The following is a 9,245-nucleotide window of genomic DNA, read 5'->3' on the forward strand; positions in this document are numbered from 1 at the left end:
ACAACCTACCTAAACTGACACAAACTGAAATTTAACACCTGAACAGGCTCATTACAAAAGAAAAAATTGAACAGGTGATAAAAAAACTTCCAGCCAAAAAAAAAGAAAGAAAAATATCCCTGGACCAGATGGGTTTACAAGTGAATTTTATCAAATAATCAGAGAATAACTGTCACTAATTCTACATAAACTGTGTTAGAAAATAGAAAAAGATGGAGAGAAAGAATTCTCCCAACACTATGTTGTCTACAAGAGACACACCTAAAAAGTGAAGATGAAGAAAGACTAAAAATAAAAGAGTGAGAAAAAAAAATATATCAAGCAAATGGCAACCAGAAAAAAAGCAGGAGCAGCAATCAAGTATTCTGGGATTCCCATTTTTTCAGAGTCAGCCACAGTTTGTTGTTATCTCTGATAAAACAGATTTCTGCATAAAAATCATCACAAAGGACAAGGAAGATCACTATATAATGCTTAAAAGGTCAAGAGGACATAACCATCATAAATACCTATGCAACAAATGAATGAACTGCAAAATATACAAAGCAAATATTAACAGACTGAAAAACGAAATAGACAACAGCACAATAGTAGCAGGAGATTTCAATACACAACTCTCAAGAAAAGACAGAACTACCAGAAAGAAACTCAACAAAGATGCTGAAGAATTAAACCACACAATATAGCAACTAGATTGCATAGATATGTGTGGGCTAATGCACCCCAAAAAGCACAGTGTACTTTATTCTCCAATGGGCATGGGGATATTCTCAATAACAGATCACTTTTTAGGTCACAAAGCAAACATCAATAAAGTAAAAAACATAGCAATAATACAAAGCATCTTCTCAGACCACAAGACTATACAGTTATAAATTAATAACAAGAAGAGAAAGAAGGAAAAACCTGTACATTTGGAAGCTAAGCAACATCCTGCTTGAACATTGAGTGGGTAATAGAAGAAATAAAAATTGAGATAAAAAAGTTTCTTGAAACAAATTATAATAAAAACACAACTTACCAAAACCTCTGGGAAACAGCCAAAGCAGTAATTAAAGTCAATTTATAGCAATAAGCAAACACAACAAAAGGGAAGAAAAAAAAGATAATTGATTCTGAAACCCAATATTTCCAACAAGTTCAAAAATAACTCTAAGAGAACCCAACACTCTCTTTAAAAAAATAAATTATAAACATTAGGGCAGAAATAAATGAAATAGGAAACACAAAAACAATTGAAACCTTCAACAAAACCAGGAGTTGGTTTTTCAAACAGGTCAATAAAATTGACAAACCACTAGCACTAGCAAAACTAACAAAGGAAAAGAAAGAAAAGACAAATAATCTGAGTAAGAGATGAAAGGAGCAATGTCACAACTAAACCAACTGAAATAGGAAGGTTAAAAATGGAATACTTGGAAAAACTAGACCCAAACAAATATAAAAACCTAGAGGAAATGAAAAAAATACTTATAAATTCAAAATCTACCAAAGCTGTCACAGAGCAAAGCAGAACACGTGATGAGACCTATTACAAAAGAAGAAATTGCTTCCAACAAAACAGCTTGCAACAACAACAACAAAATAACCCATGGACTAGATGGTTTTAATAGTGCATTTTACCAAACATTCAGAAAAGAACTGTCACCAATTCTACATAAAGTGCTTTAGAAAACAGAAAAAGATGGAGAGAAAGAATTCTCCCAGACTCATTCTATGAAGCAAACATATCGTCGATACCAAAGTCAGGTAAAGACACCACCAAAATAGAAAACCATAGGCCAATATCTCTCATGAACGTAGATGCAAAAATCCTGAATAAAATCCTGGCCAAAAGAATCCAACAATACATTAAAAAATAAATAATAATTCACTATGACCAAGTGGGATTCATAACTGGCATGCAAGGATGGTTCAACATAAGAAAAACAATCCATGTAATTCATCACATTAACAAAGCAAAGAACAAGAACCACATGATCCTATCAATTGATGCAGAAAAGGCATTTGACAAAATCCAACACCCTTTCCTAATTAAAACACCCAACAAAATAGAAATGGGGATTTCCTCAATATATCTATATCTATCTATGTCTATATCTATATCATCTATATCTATATCTATATATATTCTATATCTATCTATGTGTGTATATGTGTGTAAATTTTTATCGTAGGAGTATGAAATGAGGGTTGCAGAGTGGATTATATTTGGGGGTAGGGGGTGGGGTTTGGGGGGGGGCGTGGGGGGGGATTGTGTACCAATGAGTGAGTTTTTCTTTTGCTTTTCAAGGAGAGGAGCAAATGTGTGGGGGAGGGGGGAGGGGTTTGTGTGGGGAGAAGGGTGCAACAATGAATGAATGGAATCCCAAAATCTCTGTAGATGTTCATTGAAATGAAAAATAAACAACCTAAATTTAAAAAAAGAAATAAAAGTCAGATAGCATTAGGTAAAAAAAAGAAAAACAACAACTATATACACAAAACCAAGTTCCAACATTGTTCTTAATGTCAAGAGATTAAAGGCATTCCCTTCAAGAACAGGAAGTAGACAATGCCCCCTCTCATGTCTCCTAGTCAATATTGTATTGGAAGTCTTAGCAAGAGCAGTAAGTCAAAAGAAGGAAATAAGAGGTATCCTAATTGACAAAATTGTTGTTGTTGTTAAGTGCCATCGAGTCGCATGCGACTCATAGTGACCCTATGAAAGAGAGTCCTCAACGCTTGGGTGTCTGTCATCCTCTCTCCAGGTTCATAGGGTTTCCAGAGGCAAGCTATTATGGAAGTGGATGCCACTCCTCCTTCCAAGCTTGTTTTAATCGGGGAGCTCCACCTCACTCTGTCCACATTGGGTAATCAGCCATTGACGCATCTGGCACAACAGTGTTACTGTGTTCAGTCTCAAAGCAACCACAAGTTACCACTGTATGGCAACTTGTACATCAGGGCTATACAACCTAGAGGGATGTCTAAACAAAAACAATGAAAGACAGGCCTGAGGGCCACAGATTAAAAGTCACCCACCTCTGGCTTGGTAGCATCACCTTCTGTCCACTGGGCCAGCTGATCTCTCTCTCTATGTTGATGTTATTGTTGTTAATTGACAAAGAGTAAGTAAAATGATCTTTATATGCAGATGACATGATAGTATTCTTAGAAAACCCTAAAGAGTCAGAGAGCAAACTATTGTGCGTACTCTACCAGTTCAGCAAAATAGCAGGACACAAGGATACAAAATTCAATTACCTTTCTCTACAGTGACAAATACAGAAATGGAGCTAAGAGAAACAATACCTATCACAACAGCTAACCACAAGATTAAATACTTGTGAAGGAAGTAAATCTAACTAGAAACACAAAAAACTTACTCAAAGAAAATTACAAAATATTACTATAAGAAACAAAAGAAACTTGAAGAAATGAAAGAATGTGCAACGCTCATGGATTTCACTATTGTGAAAATGATAATTCTATCAAAGGCAATCTAAAAGTTCAATGAAAACCCAATACAAATACCAATTCCATTATTTAACGAGATAGAAAAGGCAACTTCCAATTTCACCTGAAAAGGAAAGAGACCCTAAATAAGTAAAGCACTTCTGAAAAAGAGAAACAAGATGGGAGGTATCTCACTCACTGATCTCAAATCCAAACCCTCACCTCCTTGTGCCCCCATTATGTTTTTCCCAATAAAATAAAATTTTAAAACTCCTAATACACAGCCATGTTTGTCAAGACAATGTGGAACTGGTATAGTGACAGACACATAGATCAATGGAATAGAATTGAGAACCCAGAATTCAGCTTATCTACTGATTTTTTACAAGGAGACAAACACAGTTAAATGGGGAAATGAAAGCCTCTTTAACATGTAGTGTTGGCAAAAATGGAAAACTATCTCTATAGAAAATGCAAGCAAGACAACACCTAACACCACCATACACAAAAAAACCTCAAAGTGGATCAAGAACCTAGGAATAAAAACAAAGATTATAAACTTCATCAGAGAAAAGTTTGGAAGAACTCTAGAATCCCTAATCCACAGTATGAACAATCTTTAAAGGATAATGAAAAACTTAGAACCAGGAGAGAACAATGTAGATAAATGGGATCTTCTAAGAATCAAATCCCTATGCACATAAAAAAACTTCTGCAGAGTAAAGAGGAAATCAACAGACTGGGGAAATAATATTTCATAAGGAAATATCTGATAAGGAACTCATATCTCCAGAACATCATCAAGGAAAAGGTAAATAACCCAACAGCAAAATAGGTACAGGACATGAATAGATACTTAACAAAAGACAGCATTCAGATGGTACACATACACATGAAAGAAATACTGTTCAAAATCCCTAATCATCAGAGAGATGCAACTAAAACAACTATGAAATATCATCTCACCCCACAGCAAAGTTCAACAGATCAGCAAACAGTAAATGCTGGCAAGATTCTGGAGAGACTGGTAGAAGTGTAAAATGATGCAACCAACCAGTGTGGAAGGCAGTTTGGAGCTTTCTCAAAATGTAAATATAAATACTATTTGACCCCACAAAGCCACTACTGGCAATAAAACCTAAAGAAACCAGAATTGCCATACAAAGAGTTGTATGCATTATTCACAATAGCAAAGAGATGGAAGCAAACCAAGTGCCTATCAACAAACGAATGGACAGAAAAATTATGGTAAATTCACACAGTGGAATACCATGCAATACTGAAAAGAAATAAATTCATAAAACATTATACAACATGGGTTACACTTGAGGACATTATGCTGAGTGAAATATCTGCCACAAAAGGGTAAATCCTGCATAGCTCCACTGTTATAAAACAAGACTGATAGGGGAGATTTGGAGGAGAAAAGAGTAAGAGTGGATAGATAAGGCACACCGAATTGGAACAGATGAAGGAAAGAACTGTTTAAAAGGAATATATGATTAGGCATTATACATATGACAACATTCCAGAATAAGAGGTACATTGTAAAGTGTACTGAAGGAGATGGAAGGAGGGGGGAGGGAATTGTGCAACAATGAATGTATATTTTTAAAAAAGAAGTAAAATGAACTGGAGGAGGGAAGGAGAGAGGGGGAAGGCGAAATAATAAATGAAAATCCAGCTTTTCTGTAAACTTGCATTAAAATCACAATTAAAAGAAATTATTTTAAAAATATAAATCTGCTTTATTGTTCAGCTATGGTCAGCATTAGATAAATATTCTGTGGGCTTGTGCAAAAGACTAAACTTTTTCTATTAAATGTTCTATAAATGTCAACAGGTCAAAGTTTAAGGTGATATTCAAATCTCTTGAATCTGCTTGTGGATTTGTTTACCATTCTAGTTCTGTAAGATTTTGCTTTATATATTTGAGACATCCAATAATTTTACCTAAATAATTTGCCCCCATTTTTGGTGAGTGGTAGGAATCTTTTTTATGTTAATGAAGTGACTCTGGGGTACGGGCCGGCAATAACAGAAGTATTCAATATACGATATCAGCTCAAACTTAGGGTGTGGGCTTGAGGTTAAATTTAACCATGTGGACAATCATCCGTCAATCATTCTTAGCTCTAGCAGCATAGTTCACAGGGAGTTGAGATGCTAAATCAAAAGCTATGCCTCTCTAGCAGTTCAAACCCGCCAGTAGCTCTCAAAAGACAAAGAAGGGCAATCACTCCCCTAGCAATTTATGGCCTTAGAAAACCACTGGAGAGTCAGCTATCAGTTGGTCCTGACTGAACAACAATGAGAGTGAGTGAATAAAAATAAATCAAACTCTAAGACACTGAAGTTCAGGTAAATGCGTCCTTCAGGACAGGGGAAGTTCATATTGGAGACATTGCCAGATCTCGTTGTATTAATCTTTTCATTTGTATTTTGTTGTTTATTATAATAAAATTGTAGTAAATACAGTATATACCTGAGTTACATGAGTTATTTTAGTTATTTCATGAACCTGGCACTGAGGGTTAATGGAAACATCCAGATCAATAATGAGCAAGCAAATCCAAAGTGAACCAGAACTTGGAGGCCCCAAGGATGAGGATGGAGTCTGTCTTGGGCAGACTTAGCTATCTCAATGATTGTATTCTTTATCATAAGATAAAGAATATATGTTGGAAGAAAAGCATGGTGTGAGTTGTTGCTGAAAGTTTGCTTCCCTAGACCATTGTCTATAATCTGATTCAGGTGCCTGAACTCAATGTAGCCTGCCTACATCACCAACAGCTGCATAAGCCATTTTTCTCTCATGCAAATAAGGTGGGTTAATCGATTCACAAAGCGACTGGTCATTCTCACCATTAAATTGAGCATATTCAGCAGAAGAAAGGGGGGATCTTACCAACAGGAGAAGAAAAGGGGAAAAAAATAGCACGTGTCCTTGGAAGTGGAGTTTCCTGCACAACATATTATATAGTTCTTGCTGTTAACTGTGAAGTTTTCTAAACTCAGGAATTGTACCATGCTGTCAACCAAGAAGCTGTCTGGATTTAGGGACTGTATGTTCTTGTCAAATGAGAAGCTGAGGAATTATATCTTGCTATCTTGCTGTTAAACTGAACTTGTTAACTTCCCTAATAATCCCCATAACCATGAGTGCAGTTCTGTAAAGTCTGTGTGGCCACTGCAGTAGACTTTTTTTTTTTTTTGAGCACTAATGCATGCTTTATTCAAGGTATTTTTGAACACTTTTATGCAGACTTTTTAACCCAACAAGTGGGTGTAGCAGTGTGGGAGGATATGACTGACCTCACAGGAATTAGTTTTGTGTGGTGGATGCTGCTCATTGGGGTAGTTACACCTTGTAGATTTAGTCGAGGTGGGATATGGCTGTTCCCATTTTGTCTTTGCACTAATTACAAGGCAGACATACATAATACTTATATTGTGCAGCTAATATTAGGCACATAAAATTTTAGAATTTTTCTGTTTCAAGCCATAGTCTTTCTGATCACTTGCTATGCATCCAAGACCTGGACAATGAATAAGGATGACAGAAAGAGAATTGCTGTCTTTGAGTTGTGACGTTAGAGAAGAGCACTGAACATCCCAAGGACAGCCAAGAGAATGAACAGATGTCTTGGAGAGGGTGCAGCCGAAGTGCTCTTTGGAGGCAAGAACAGTGAGGCTTTGCCTCACATACTTTGGACATACTGTTAGAAAATGCTATTCCTTGGATAGGGACATGATGTTAGAAAAGGTGGAGGGTCGGTGAAGGAGAGGAAGACCCTCAACCAGGTACACTGACACAGTGACTGCTCCAATGGGCTCTTGTGTGTCAGGAAGTGTGAGGATGGCGCAGAACAGGACTGAGTTCAGATCTTTTGTTCATAGGGTCACTATGAGGTATACTCGACTCGATGGCACCTAACAACAACACGATGCCTGAAGGATTTATTTTTTTTATCATTATGAAATACCACTAACTTTATTGATGCTACTTGTCTCCAAATCAACTTTGCTTTTTAGTATAGTCATATCAGCTACTTTCCATTAGTTATTTTCCCTTTTTTTTTTTTTTTTTTTTTGTTGGAGCCTATGACCTTTATTCACGCCCCTCCACAGAGTACAGTCGGAGACAAGGCCCCTGCTCAAAGCAAGATAATCTGGAGCTAGGACTCTGGTCACATCCTCAAAGTCCCCTGCCCCTGACACTCTCCTATGAGCAGGAAGTTTATAAAGTGCTGGTGTGTGACAGATCCTCCAGGCCTCACCTCCATAGCTGCAGGGACTCTGGAAGGACAGAGCACAGCAGAGGTTCCCAGGGGGCTGGGAAGAGTCCACCACCACCACTGGGGCTGGGGCACTCAGTGCAGTCCTGGGCTGAGGGAACTAGAAGAGGGCACCTTCAGTCCTAGGAGGGACTGACGGGATGAGCTCTGAAGATATAGTTGCCGCCTAGGAGGATAGAGCTGGAGAAGTGTCTACACTCCTGGGAGGGCAGCAGGTAGGGGGGAATCAGGAGGGGTCTCAGAAGATGGGACAGCCCTTTCGGCGCTTGTTCTTGCGGACCTGGAGGCCTGCACGAGTGGCCATCTCAAATACTTTCCGGACTCCCTCTTTAGTCTTGGCTGAGTACTCGAGGTAGCCAAAGGCACTGATGCGATTCACCATACCCCGGCCTTCCTCAGATCGAACAGGCTCCAGCTTCATCTTGGCCAGCTCTCGCCTGGTGTGCTCATCCTGCCGCAGGTCCTTCTTGTTCCCCACTAGGATGATAGGTACATTGGGGCAGAAGTGCTTCACCTCTGGGGTCCACTTCTCAGGAATGTTTTCTAGGCTGTCGGGGCTGTCGATGGAGAAGCACATGAGGATGACATCAGTGTCTGGGTAGGAGAGAGGCCGCAGGCAATCATAGTCTTCCTGCCCTGCTATGTCCCACAGAGCCAGCTCCACCTGCTTGCCGTCCACCTCGATGTCAGCAATGTAGTTTTCAAAGACGGTTGGGACGTAGACCTCGGGGAACTAATCCTTGCTGAAAACGATGAGGAGGCAGGTCTTCCCACAGGCACCATCCCCTACAATCACCAGTTTCTTCCCGATTGCAGCCATGGCTGGGACTTCCGCTCTGCCACCTCCAGCTGTGCGGCTGCGGCCCGAGGCAGACTCTTCTTTCCTATTCTTTAACATTCAGCTGTTCCAGCTCCTTATATTTAAGATTCCTTGCAAGCCATATAGTTAAATTTGGGTTTGTGATTAGGCATAGCTTTCTCTCTTTCTCATGTCATTGCAGTCAAGTAGAAGTAACAGCTGACTGTCCATTGGATTTTTGAGGCTGTAAATCACATATGAGAAGATTGTTCATCATTCTTCCAAGGAGTTGCTGCTGCATTGAAACTACCAGTATGTGACCTATAAACAAAAGATCTGAACCCTGTTCTAGCCTGTGCCATCCTCACACTTCCTGACACACAAGAGCCCATTGCAGAAGTCATGTGTGTGTGTGTGTGTGTGTGTGTGTGTGTGTGTGTGTGTGTGTATAAATGTATATGTATGTGTGTGTATATGTTATGTGCCATTGAATCACTTCAGACTTATGGCAACCTTATGTACAACAGCTCTGAACTCTGCTCTATCTTGATCCAAGCTCAATGCATCTGACAAATTTACCCCCATTACCCCAGTCACTGAGTCAATCCACCTTATCCAGGGTCATCCTATCTTGCTCTGTCCCTCCACCCTTCCAAGCATGATATTCCACTTCAAGGACTGGTCCCACCTTACAAGATACCCAAAGTATG

General features: G+C 39.0%; 1 pseudogene; it reads right to left on the reverse strand.

Annotated features, from left to right (window-relative positions):
* Nucleotides 1-7,974: 7,974 nt before the first annotated feature.
* Nucleotides 7,975-8,556, reverse strand: LOC102877134 (annotated as a pseudogene).
* Nucleotides 8,557-9,245: the final 689 nt, after the last annotated feature.

This window comes from Elephantulus edwardii, unplaced genomic scaffold, assembly GCF_000299155.1.
Source record: "Elephantulus edwardii isolate Elephantulus edwardi_28Jun2011 unplaced genomic scaffold, EleEdw1.0 scaffold00072, whole genome shotgun sequence".
Classification (NCBI taxonomy): Eukaryota; Metazoa; Chordata; class Mammalia; order Macroscelidea; family Macroscelididae; genus Elephantulus; species Elephantulus edwardii.